The 12,349-nt window shown below is 34.5% G+C and overlaps 1 protein-coding gene and 1 long non-coding RNA gene across 7 annotated transcripts in view; both read right to left on the bottom strand.

Annotated features, from left to right (window-relative positions):
* iqsec1b (IQ motif and Sec7 domain ArfGEF 1b) overlaps nucleotides 1-12,349 on the bottom strand; it is a 349,885-nt gene that overhangs the window by 316,740 nt on the left and 20,796 nt on the right. The window lies entirely within an intron of this gene.
* LOC141376613 (uncharacterized) lies at nucleotides 2,664-5,373 on the bottom strand. Of its 3 annotated transcripts, none has more exons than XR_012387182.1 (7): nucleotides 5,314-5,373; nucleotides 4,883-4,995; nucleotides 4,414-4,546; nucleotides 3,789-3,915; nucleotides 3,529-3,614; nucleotides 3,184-3,226; nucleotides 2,664-3,086 (listed from the first exon to the last, which is right to left on the bottom strand). It is a non-coding gene; the product is annotated as an uncharacterized lncRNA (long non-coding RNA). The 3 variants fall into 3 exon arrangements; XR_012387183.1 differs by having other exon boundaries at nucleotides 4,378-4,546; XR_012387181.1 differs by lacking the exon at nucleotides 4,414-4,546.

Genomic DNA, 12,349 nt, shown 5'->3' on the forward strand with positions numbered 1-12,349 from the left:
ACTGGCATGAAATGGTCTTAAAATGACAATAATACCATTTATCGCAATATATTTATCTGCTTTATTATTAGTTATATTAACTAGTTATAGCAATCAGCTAATATGAACAAACCATTTAGATGAATTATTCATTAAAACACTTATAGGGATACACTTGCTGCTGCTGTCTTACTGTAAAATAATAAAAATAAAAAATTAAAATTAAAAAAAACTAACACCCCTAAGCGCTACATATAGTGAACAAAACAACATAAATATGCTGACTAATTATGGCAGAGAGAATGAAAGGATGACAAATAAACAACAGACGGTGAATGGATAAAGACGCACATTGCACAAATGTGGAAAGAACAGCAAAGGACAGGCAGATGTTATCTATCAGACAGAAAACAGACAGATGGAAAAACAGGTCATGTGTGTTGATGGACAAACTTATCAACAAACAAAAAGAAATAATCAAAATAATAAGCCAACAAAAATATCCATTTAAAGCTGATCTTACATATCTACTCAACAAACTTCTTAATTAATAACGAACAACGTCTCTCTCATATAATGAAGCATAACAGCCCTTGTCTCTGCATGCTAAGATATTTTTCTATGGTATTTACTAAATGTCTCGCCCATCATTGATGATGGATTGGTTGCAGTTGCTGCCCAAACCTCCCAGACAAGGCCGAGACAGATCATTCACGAGTTAGATGAAGACAGTCCATTTCCAACACAGCGGGTGTTTCAGCAAACCCTAAAACCCCCAAGTGAAAGGCTATTAAAAGCAGAAGGCTGTTGGTTTTCTCTGCGGTACGCCATGAGTATCAGAGACTGAAGTGAGGTTGGACTAGACTGAACCAAAGGCCAGAAGAGAGCCGTTTTTATGTCTCAGTAGGGGGATTGATGCTTTGTGTTTCCCTGGTCGCATAATAATTGGTTATGCTTCTTTATAATACAATTCCTCTATTGCAAAGTGAGCTCTTGATAAAGGACGGATAATAGTCGTAAGAGCGCTGCCAAGAGGAACACTGCCATTTACTGTACGTCAGAATTTGCAGTGTGCTGTAATTGCTATGAAATGGAAGCGATCTCGAGTCAAAGTTGGTGTTCTTGTGGAGTTTAGTTATGGATGAGCACTTGACAGAGAGCACAGGAAAATGTAATAACACTTCTGAATGACTGAAATGTTTATAACTCGTGATAGATTTGAAAAAGTGAAGAGGATGTGTAAAGTTGAGAGCTGAGCATTTGATCGAATTTACAATGCCATACATATACATATCTATTTTTATTATTAGAATAGTTTCTTTTTTATTATTGAAATAATAAACCATATATACTATATATAAATATATACATGTGTAACTATATATATATATATATATATATATATATATATATATATATATATATATATATATATATATATATATACATATATATAAAGAAATATAGTGTTTAATAATATGCACAATATCTATCAGCATAAATTAATACATATATTTTTTTATCCATTTATCCAGGTAATATATTTTGATGCATTTAACTTTTTAATAATTTAAGATACATTTATTAAAATAGCATTTTAGTCACCAAATATCTTTAGAAGTAGAATAATAATACATTTAAATTCAAGTCAAATGTTGAAAAAAATACAAACTTCAAAATTTCGGCAAAGTTTTATATAAATTTAGTTTTTTTGTTGTTTAATTAATATTTTTTCCCCAACATAAAAATTTGGGTACATTAATTTTTGAACCATTATCGTAAGTTATTTTGTTAGATTGGCTCCAGGTTTGTGCTTCAGTACTGACAAAACTAATGTATATACACAAATATAATATTGTACAGCATCCAATAGTAAATATTAATAAAAAATTTTGATTTGTGAGGGATTTATTTATTTCAGTGTTCCTGTCTGTGCGTGTGTATTATAAAAAGTATCAGCATTTGTTTCCAAAATGACCATTTATTTTTGACAAACAAGATGAATTAATTAATTCATTCATTCATTCATTTATTCATTCATTCATTCATTAATTCATTCATGCATTCATTCATTCATTCATTCATATAATTAATTAATTAATTAATTAATTAATTAATTAATTAATTAATTAATTAATTCATTCATTCATTCATTCATTCATTTTAATAATTCCAATTATTTTCAATAGTGATTAAAAGCAATTTAAAGGTGTAGCATGTATGTTCTTGACTCTTCTAAAGCCTAAAAATCCATACGTTTGCAGATATTTAAGAAACATGCTAAATGAACATACTTATTTATCTGAAAAATAATGCTACGTCAGATATTCTGCTTTGAAAATGTCCATTACACAGCAAAATATGGGGACCCAAAACAACTCTATGGGTGTTAATTTCAACACTTTGAAAGTGTCTCATGGGGTCCACTCAAAACAGACTTAAATCAACACTTTCAAAAGGGTTGGCACATTGACACCGAAGTAAGGGTTAATTTTAACTCAGGGCAGAGTTAAAAAATGTAACTATATTTAACACCGCCTGGTGTAATATATTATTTTATTCAACTCTCTTGAGTGTAAATATGGTAAAAAGGTCAAATAGACTGTAAATTACAAAATAAAAACATTTTATTTGAAAACATTCACAACTTCAACAATTCATTCAATTTTTAAAATGCAACAATGTCAAATTTGCTTTAAATGTTTTATTAGTAAAGACAGTATCAACAAAATATGATGTCCAAACTTGATGTTTCATCAGAGCAATTTGAAAGTTCAATATATCGTCACTCATAGTTTTCTTCTGAAATTACATTTTAAACAACTTGGCGTGCAAATCTTTCACTTCTGGTGTTTCCTTGGTCCTCCATATCAAACACAGCAGTTTAAATGAAGGTATAAATGCTGTAAACTTGTGTGAAAACAAACTGGAGCTAGGAAATCTCATCAAGCATGTCCTGTGAATGAAGTGCTTCCCAGCCACAGGATGACCTTTTTATCCATGACGATGTACAGTAGTAGCTGCTGATCGCTCGTCTGGTGGTTCCTGATGCACGGATATACTGTAGGGTGATGCTCATCTAAGAACTCTTCAAGACTCCAGCATGACTAAGAAAAATGTTTGAAAACAAATTGCAATCAAATTCTATGATATATTTAAAATAACATTTAAAGTAAATAAAACATTCAAGAAATCTAAACTCACCTTTTGAAAATCCACATGATGATCCACAACTTGACTCTCCCAGCTGGTTGAGGTGACAGGATATGGAAAAGTAGAAAAAACACATATATCACTGTTGGATCTCCAAAAACAATTAGGTTAACCACTATGACTAGAACTGGAAAACAGGCAGCTGTCTGTCCACAATCCTGAATTTAACACACTTGGAGCAAAATTTAGAGGAGCTTAAAATCTTTTATATCATTTAGTGATGCTGACTTCCCCAAAATATTGGCCACAGTGTAAAAAATATTCATAAACTTACAGTTTTCTGTAAGCGTGTGCGTGTGTGTGTGTGTTTGTGTGTGTGTGTGCGTGTTTCTTTACCAGATTCAACTTGTTAGGCCCTTTCAGGTCCAGTATTGACGCCACCTTTCCTGGAGTCTAGCAGATGTTTCAGGTCCAAATATAATCTAAAATATTAGGATAAGCAGAAGAGAAAAAGTGCAAAGCAGAGCAAAACATTATTTAAGTAACAGTTCACCCACAATACAAAACTTATCACCTTCATGTCATTTGTTATTCTCTAATGCTCTAATACCCTCTCAGCTTATTGTAAAACAAATACAGAACTTTATACAACATACCTTCATTATTATCACCACATATGACCAAGAAGGTGTGCTTGGTCATTTCACCAACTCTGGAAATACACCATCCGTCTCTAATCAGCCACCGTCACAGGGTCTTGTGTTATTGTACAGAGAACTGTGGCTGTTAAAAAACAACAACACATTAGTATCTAACACATATGCATAACCTTCAGATAAAAAAGAGAGATGAACATCACAAAGTATGCCTCAAACATTTTCACATATCTTTTGATTCAGATGTTGATTATTGATAATAAATCTACAAATCAAACTGTATCATCATTAGGCTGCTCAAATATGAATCAGTTGATTAATTTACAGACAGGTGGCTGTTTACAACGCACTAATAAAACGGAAATGTTGTGTACAGTACATGCTAAGTTTAGCCTAGTTTTAAGCACAATATCATGCGGGAGAAAAAGCTTGACTAAGATGTTCCTGACAACAGAAATAGCCTAACTTACTAACGTCAGACATCCCGAGTTGGGAAAAGTCATTTTCGGGGGATACAGAGTTGATTTGCGGGAGGTAGCGGGAGAGATGAGTACCTAAAGAGCAATGGGATGAGTTGCGCGCGACGTACCTGAAGAGCGGTGGGGGTGACTTGCGCGCGACGTACCTGAAGAGCTGGGAGGGATGCGGTGGAGTCGTGGAGAGGGGCGTGCAAAGTGTTTAATGACCGGGCGGGAGACGCGCGATATCCGGGAGATGATCATTCATTTGCGGGCATCTACTTGGGCATCTGGGAGTCTCTGTGCATTTGCGGGATAACGTTAACGTTAGTCCCGCAACTTCCGGGAGACTTCTGTAACGTTAAATGTCTGATAAAGTGCAAACGCGGTCATTTAAAGACATTAATGTTAACATTCCGACTTTAATGGTTGTCAACACTTAATATAATTTAAGCGTACGTTATCACACGAGTCTAAGTTATGGACTAACGTTAACGGTATATGGACGGCCACGAATGAACCAGTTTAAAAGGGCCGCGGTGTTTAAAATAACCAAATTAACGTACACGAATAACAAACAATCATTTGTTTCAGTCAGAAAGCCTTTTACAAGTAAGCATATGTTCATTTACTCACCAGATATGTTTTAGAAACTCTCCAGAGCTTATGGAAACCGTCCTGTGTTGCCGTTAGCATCCGGGCAGAGTAGGCTAACGTTAGGCGGCTCCGGGGATTCCCTCGCTAGTTTGCTTGGAATTAAAGGAGAAGTGTCGATTTTATTTTACAGATGGGTAACAACGCACAAAATGGCATTAAGCGTGACAGAAATGTGTTGAACATGTACATTTGATGTTTTTATGCACTATGTATGCGTGAGCATATAAAAACATTCTTGAAAAGAAGTCAATAGTAATGCAGTTAAGCTAGATACACAAACGACCATGAATGAACCGCAGAAGTTTAAAATTGTAACTCCATTCTAAAGTTATTAACTTAACAACATGTTTACAACTGTATTTCCTTAAAGAAAGTCAGTAAAATACCAACATTTAGGTAGTTTGACTCACCAGTTGCTGTTCTAAACCTCAGATGGAAAATGGCATCTGGAAAATTCTTCAGTGACTGGGGCTGCATGAATTCCCGGATGTTGGAAATAACACCACCAAGTGTTGAAAAGATAACTCCTTGATTTCGCACTGAATAAAAACAATTCTAACTCTTATTATATTCATTTATCAAAATCTAACTCTTTAACGTCAACACTTTACTCTCAAATGCTTCAACACCGAGAATTTAACTCTGGTGAATTTGCTGTGTACATGCCAGAATGTCCGTCTTTGTTTTGTTCTTTTAACCCGCCCAATTCCACTTCAGCCAATTACATTTCAGCACCTAGCGTTACCTTGGTGGAAAACTTCGTAATTCGTTAAATCATTAATTCAGTCAAAGGCTCTCAAATTACGCATCCGGGACTGAAATGCAACCACGGGTGGACAGTAGCAGACTCCGAAATGAGAAACAGATTCAGAGTTTCACATGAGGTTGATTAGCAATTAATATAAATATTATGAACATAAACATTAGGTGAGCAGGTTACATTCTAACCTCGTGTCCTAACAACAAGCTACAGTACGTGACAAGATTTGCAGTGACAAGCATTTTGGGTGGTTGCATCAGACGAAACACAACAGAAATTTAAAAACAGCCATTTGGAAGCACAGAAAAGTGCCCTTACTGCACTCCAACAAAATGGTAAGGTTTATAATCTAATAAATTTATATTAAACCTCTTTAACATTATTAAATGTACATGCAGAATCACTGATATATGTTGGCTTGCACTGACGTTCCATTTCAAACTGTTGCTGCTTTTTAAGTATGGCAATAAATGTCATGTAAAATGACATTCAGGCTCTCATTATTAGCATTTAATACTGAATAAAGTATATGAGGAGTACCTGAGGTGATCATTGTCATAGTTTTCTGTTTTTCAGCTGCAAGAAATAAAAGCAGTTTCTAAAATATAAATTTGATTAGGACAAAAACTCTATTTTTAGTATGGAAAATATTTATTCTATCGCGTGTCATTGCTTTTATTTAGAACACGGTTTAAATCAGCCTTAAATCAGTCTTTAGGATTGATAGTTAGGCCCACTTCTGTTGATGTCATCAATCTGGCAACCTGCGCTCGCGTGTGTTTTGAACCAGGTGTGCAATACCTATTTCAACCACTGGGTGTCAAACTTACATACTACATTCTTTAAGGTAGTACAGAATTTGTTTTTGTAACAAGATATTTTTAAACACGTAATTATTAAGGCAGATAAACAAGCAGCACAATGATGTATGAGATATTTCAAAACACCAAATTTCTGGAGCCAAATTTACCTTCTCATGGAATTTAGTTTTAGAAAACCACCTGGCAGACATGAATGACATTAAAATCAGTTGAGAGCAGTGCATTTGCTTGAATTCACAGGGCCGTTATACATTTTAATTAAACTTCCTTAAATTCAAACTCTGTCTGCAACCTCTATTCAAACTGAGTTGGGATTTAAAAGCCACTCTCAGCCACGTTCAGCTCTAAATGATCCACAACCCAGCTGCATTGCAATACATTTGCAATGGAGCCGGGAGGTTGCTTTCCTCTTATTTATGTCACTGTCAAATGTTTACTGATTACTTCCAAATTTAAAACCAACTTCAAGTTTAGGGTTTTTTTTTCAGTTCAGTGCAAAAGATGCCACAGGGCTTTAGCCGGTCAGAATATGTAATAATATATCACTGAAAAAGAAAAATATGATAATTAATACTAAACTCATTACATTTCGCAGCCGTGACCAAAGCATGCAGCTGAGTATTTCCTTTTCCATGAAAATCACTGCATCTGTTCTGTTCATTAGAATTTATCAGACTCTTACACTGTGTATATTAGGGTTGTAACGGTATGAATTTTTCACGGTATGATAATCGTCTAAAACAATACCACGGTTTGACGGTTTCGCGGTATACGGTATGTTACAAATGTTACAAAATAATAGAACAGTGAAGCAAATTTGACTTTTTCCAAATAATATATTTTTAGTTACTATAAACAACACCACTTACAATGAACAAATAAAAATAAGAAAATAATAAATAATGTGTCAAAGTCCAAATAAAGTCCAAATAAACATGGTGCAAATCCTCAGTAAAAAATAGATATAAATATTTACTATACTATAAATAGTTACATAACGAAACTAGATTCAATATGGAACATCCTTAGGTTTTATGTGCCAGCATGGATATGGTTGTCTATGGATTTGGATATGCGTCTTTTGTAAACAGCAAGAGCAGCAGTTCGTCTTTGCTGTGTCACTGTTTTGTCATGTTTCTGTGCTGCTGTGCATGCAAAAGTACTTAGTATGAGAATTATTTCATGCAAAACTTTTTTTTTTTGCGTTTTATTTAGCCGCGCATAAATGTATGCCTTTCTCTCATTCCGTGTTGTTCAAAAAGCTTGGTCCACAAACAAAAGCGAAACCTATGCTTATTGGTTGTGATATAGCGAGTTTGAACCAATCTGGGCATGGAGGAGGGACAATGCATCAATGTATCATGTCTGATTTGTCCAGAGACACAGTGACGAGCGTTTCTTTGTCAAATCAGCGTTGTCAAATGTTGATGACGTAACCGCACTGATTCCGGAGCCTCTCAAAGTCCGCGAATGTTATGTGATACAGCACTGGAAAGCTGAGATTCTCTTCTTTATGCCAATCTTTGAATTGTATGAATCGGATCAGCGGATCAAAAGTTATTAAACATTTAAGAGCAATAACGTTACTTATTTTAGCCGCGGGCGGCTGTCTCGGTCTTTAAGGGTTAAAACCGTTGATATGCAATTGTTCATGGTATGATAATCGTGCACGTTCAAATCGTGGTAAACCGTCATACCGGTATATTGTTACAACCCTAGTGTATATCTAGTCTGTTACATTTGGCGAGTGGCTGAAACCGATCTTTGGGCTTTTATGGAAAGGTAATGAGAATGTTAGTCTGAATATTACACAGGGGCGTGAACTGCACATTTTTCAATTTCAGATGGAAAAAGTATTTGTGTTGGGGCTCTAGATGTGCGCAGCTTTGGCTTTTGCTGTGCTGTGATAAGAGTTTGCAGGTAATGTAACCTTATCTGTAAAGAAGATGAATAATGATCATAATATGATCTATTTTTCCCTGTAATTTCCATTAGTTTTTAATGGGGATTGTTTATGGTAGTATACATATTTAATGTTAAAGTATGTGTCATGTTAAATCGCAGGGATGATGTACAGTAAAAGTGTAAGGAAGTGGAGATATACAAGTGTTTAATCCACAGAAACTGAGACACATCCTGAGGAGTAGACATAACAATACCAGACAAGGAACTGAACAGAAAGAGGAACTTAAATACACAAGATAATGAAAGAATCAAATGGCAAACAGGTGCTATATGACCTGATGTGCTCAGGACGGCAGGAAAAAGGAACAAAGAAACCCAAAACAAAGCTGACATGTAACAGTTTTAGGCTATAAACAGGCTACATTAACACAAGATAAACACGTAGCCCAATTATATACAAATATATACAATTTACATGATAATAATAATAATTTTAATTATATAATATTGTCACAATAACCAGCAATCTAGCCCATACAGATCGCTGAAGAACTATAAATCTGTCACCATATGGACTACAAATCCTGTCATGCACTACACACTCACACCTGTTTTCCACTGATTGCTAACACACAGCTAAAGCTGTTCAGAACTGATTACATGAACTTTAAAAGCAGCACACACACACACACACACACACACACACACACCGACTGCTGAGTGTTGTTATGTTGTATTGTGAACATTACGACACGTTTCCTTTGCCTTGCCTTGTCGTGTTTGACCCTTGCTTTGTTTTGCTTGTTTACGTTGCTTGCTGCCTTTACTGACCATTTGCCTGTTTATTGACCACAACTCTGGATTCCTTGCATGCATCTGTTTGCCCTTATTTTAAACATTGCTTGCCTGACCATTCTCAAAACAAACCTGCATTTGGATCCTTAACTTCGTTGTCAGTCTCCTTCACATAACAAATATGTAATTTATTGTTTATTATGTAAAAGATGACAACTTATTTTTATCTAATCATTTTTAAAATTTGGAAATAACTTATAAACAACACAACAACCCTATTTTGAATCAGTATTTGGTGTAAGAACCTTGATTCTACACAAATTTGAGCACCTGTCTACAAATAATATCAATAATATGCCATTCAACTGGATTAATTGTGATATGTTGTCCTTTATTCCAAGATTGTCCTCAGAGATCGACAAACTACTGCCAAGCGTCCCTTACACTCGACTACACCATTTTCCCAAACCCAAATCACCATCAATCTGTGTGGCACATAAGAACCCATGTTTTCTCAGTAGACAGAATCCAATAAAAGCTCCTCTCAGTCAGGCCTGGCTCCTGCTGGAGGCCTTCACTGACTAACAGCTCAGAGGCTCTGCTTATCAACTGCACAATCAATCATCAATTACAGTTTGTCATTGGTGTAACGCAGGACTTGCTGACAGCTGTCTGTGACTGTAGGACACTTTCGGATACATGACTGAGAAAATATATATTCTATGGACCCCAATCAAGAACACAAATGACGAGGATGATTAACAAATCTCATCGACATACTAACATTGTTACAAGTGGAAACTTTTTTGATCTTTATTTTACATGGCTGATTGCGACTGGTAGAGCTACAGCTGAAAATAAATGCTAATGCCAGGAGAAAAGACAGGAAAAACAACACAATCGGAATTTCTGCTGAGGTTTTCAGTCCTTCATGGTGTTTCAATCTAAAGCAAGTCTAAATGTTTGTACTTGTACTTTTTTTTTTTTAATTAGCTCAGAAAAATATATATTACCTATTAATTTTAGCCTGATCATAACATAAATATATTTTTTTAAATTGCTGATAAAATAGCATTTTGTGAGTTATATCTTAACACTCAACAACATCACATATTGCATAATTTCCCAGTATCATGCAGTCCTATCGATTGTTACCAAACTGTTTATTTCACATCCCTAAAGCAAAATGTCAAAATTTGTGACATTTATTAAAGCCAATATAGTACATTTTAGGGCTGTGCGATTCAGGGAATGTATCTAATTGTGCTTTTAGACAGATATTGCAATTGCGATTTATTTTGTAGTCAAGTTTCAGCTCAATAATCTGTAAGCCATGGCAGCAATTCTGTGACAGCTCTTAAAAATCACCTGCTTTTGTTTGGTGTCTGTGACTTTAAATCCAAAATATTCCCATATTACTAATGCTGTTTTTCTTTGACATGAATTCATCTACTAATGCTTTTGTAAATTATTGTGAGTGTTCTACATAGAAAGTACAACGAGTACAACGAAAGTGTGCTCACTCAAATGGTTAGTAAGACTGTCACACACAGACAGCAGTCACACATTTGCTCTGGGTGGAGGAAATTAAATAATACATATATATTTCATATCGCAGCCTCTTGCGATTAACTCATCACAACGTTTCAAATTGCGATTGCGATTCGATTTCCATTATTCACACAGCCCTAGTACATGTTGCCAGTCTCCAACATCTACAGCCTGTCTTTAAAAAATCTGTTTACTTTGTACTTCTAAGCAAAAACAAAACAGACAGCGGCCAAATTAAAACAAAATAAATGCAGCAAAAACCTTCCAGTTCCAATTTCTGCCTGGTCAATTGGTGCGCCTCCACCTTTTTCAAAAGATAATTCTAACCCAAATGTTTTTTAAACTGCAATTGTCTTCCCTTTAACACAACATTTGCCATCATGCTTTTGTAATTATATTTAAATACAGCACAAAGTGTTGAAGCACCAGCCAGCTAAAACACATAAAACTCAAACAATGGAGCAATTAAAGGGAATAAAACAGAGGGATTTTTTCCCTTTTTCTTTTTGCGCAGCATGGTAAACTGCTGCTGGCAGACTCAGGCACAGATCATCTGTAACATTATAGGATCTCTCTTGCATTGGCTGCATGATAGATGGTCTCCATTTAACCAGCTGATAATATCCCATGAGAATCCCTATCACACTACAAATGGAAGGCAATGGTCATCACTGAATCCATTCTCTTAACCTGGGACCATCATCTCACTTCATCAAACAATATAAATGAACTGCAGAATAACTGGCGACTTTGTCTTTTTGCATTGAGAATGAGACAGTTATGGGCTGTTTAGAATTCACACTGAATACATTACTGTTGCTTTCAGCTTTCCTCTTATGCCTTAAACAAATACAAGATACACTAAAAGAAAAGGTTAGTAAAAATAACATAATATTTATATTAATCCAATAAAAATCTCAGTTACTGTCTTTAAGAAAGAATTGTGTTGATTTATATATTATATTATATTATATTATATTATATTATATTATATTATATTATATTATATTATATTATATTATATTATATTATATTATATTATATTTGTTTATTTTTCGCGTTGCCTGCATGAAACATGAGTCATTTTAAAAAATTTAATTAAATTTAAAAAGTAAAACATTTCTGGGACTGTGACATGATTTAGACATACTGGAAAGAAATCCACAAATTAGTTCAGAAGATTACAGGTAAACCTTTTGCCGCCCTATCTCCAGCTATTTATCTTCTGAATTGTAAAACTGCTTTACACCTTAGTCATGGACTAGAATTTGTGTTACACTTTTGTACATATCTTGCAAGAAAATGTATTCTACTGTTGTGATCTCCTCCTAACATTCTTTCGGTCAATGTGTGGATAAATCAGATTGCCATTTTCTTACCCTTGGAAAAACTGACTTATGACTTGCATTAGAAATCTGATGATTTCTGATATATCTGGAATTTTGAAGAATGTATCTTGAAAGATTATTTTAATTTTATTTAATTTTTATTTTTATTTTACCCTTTACAGAATACTAGATTTACTATAAGATGGACGATTGTATAATAGATGGCTATATTATTGTATATAATGAAATAAGACACCTATACCACTGTTCTGTCATTGTAAATGTT

The sequence above is a fragment of the Danio rerio genome, chromosome 11 (genome assembly GCF_049306965.1).
Source record: "Danio rerio strain Tuebingen ecotype United States chromosome 11, GRCz12tu, whole genome shotgun sequence".
Classification (NCBI taxonomy): Eukaryota; Metazoa; Chordata; class Actinopteri; order Cypriniformes; family Danionidae; genus Danio; species Danio rerio.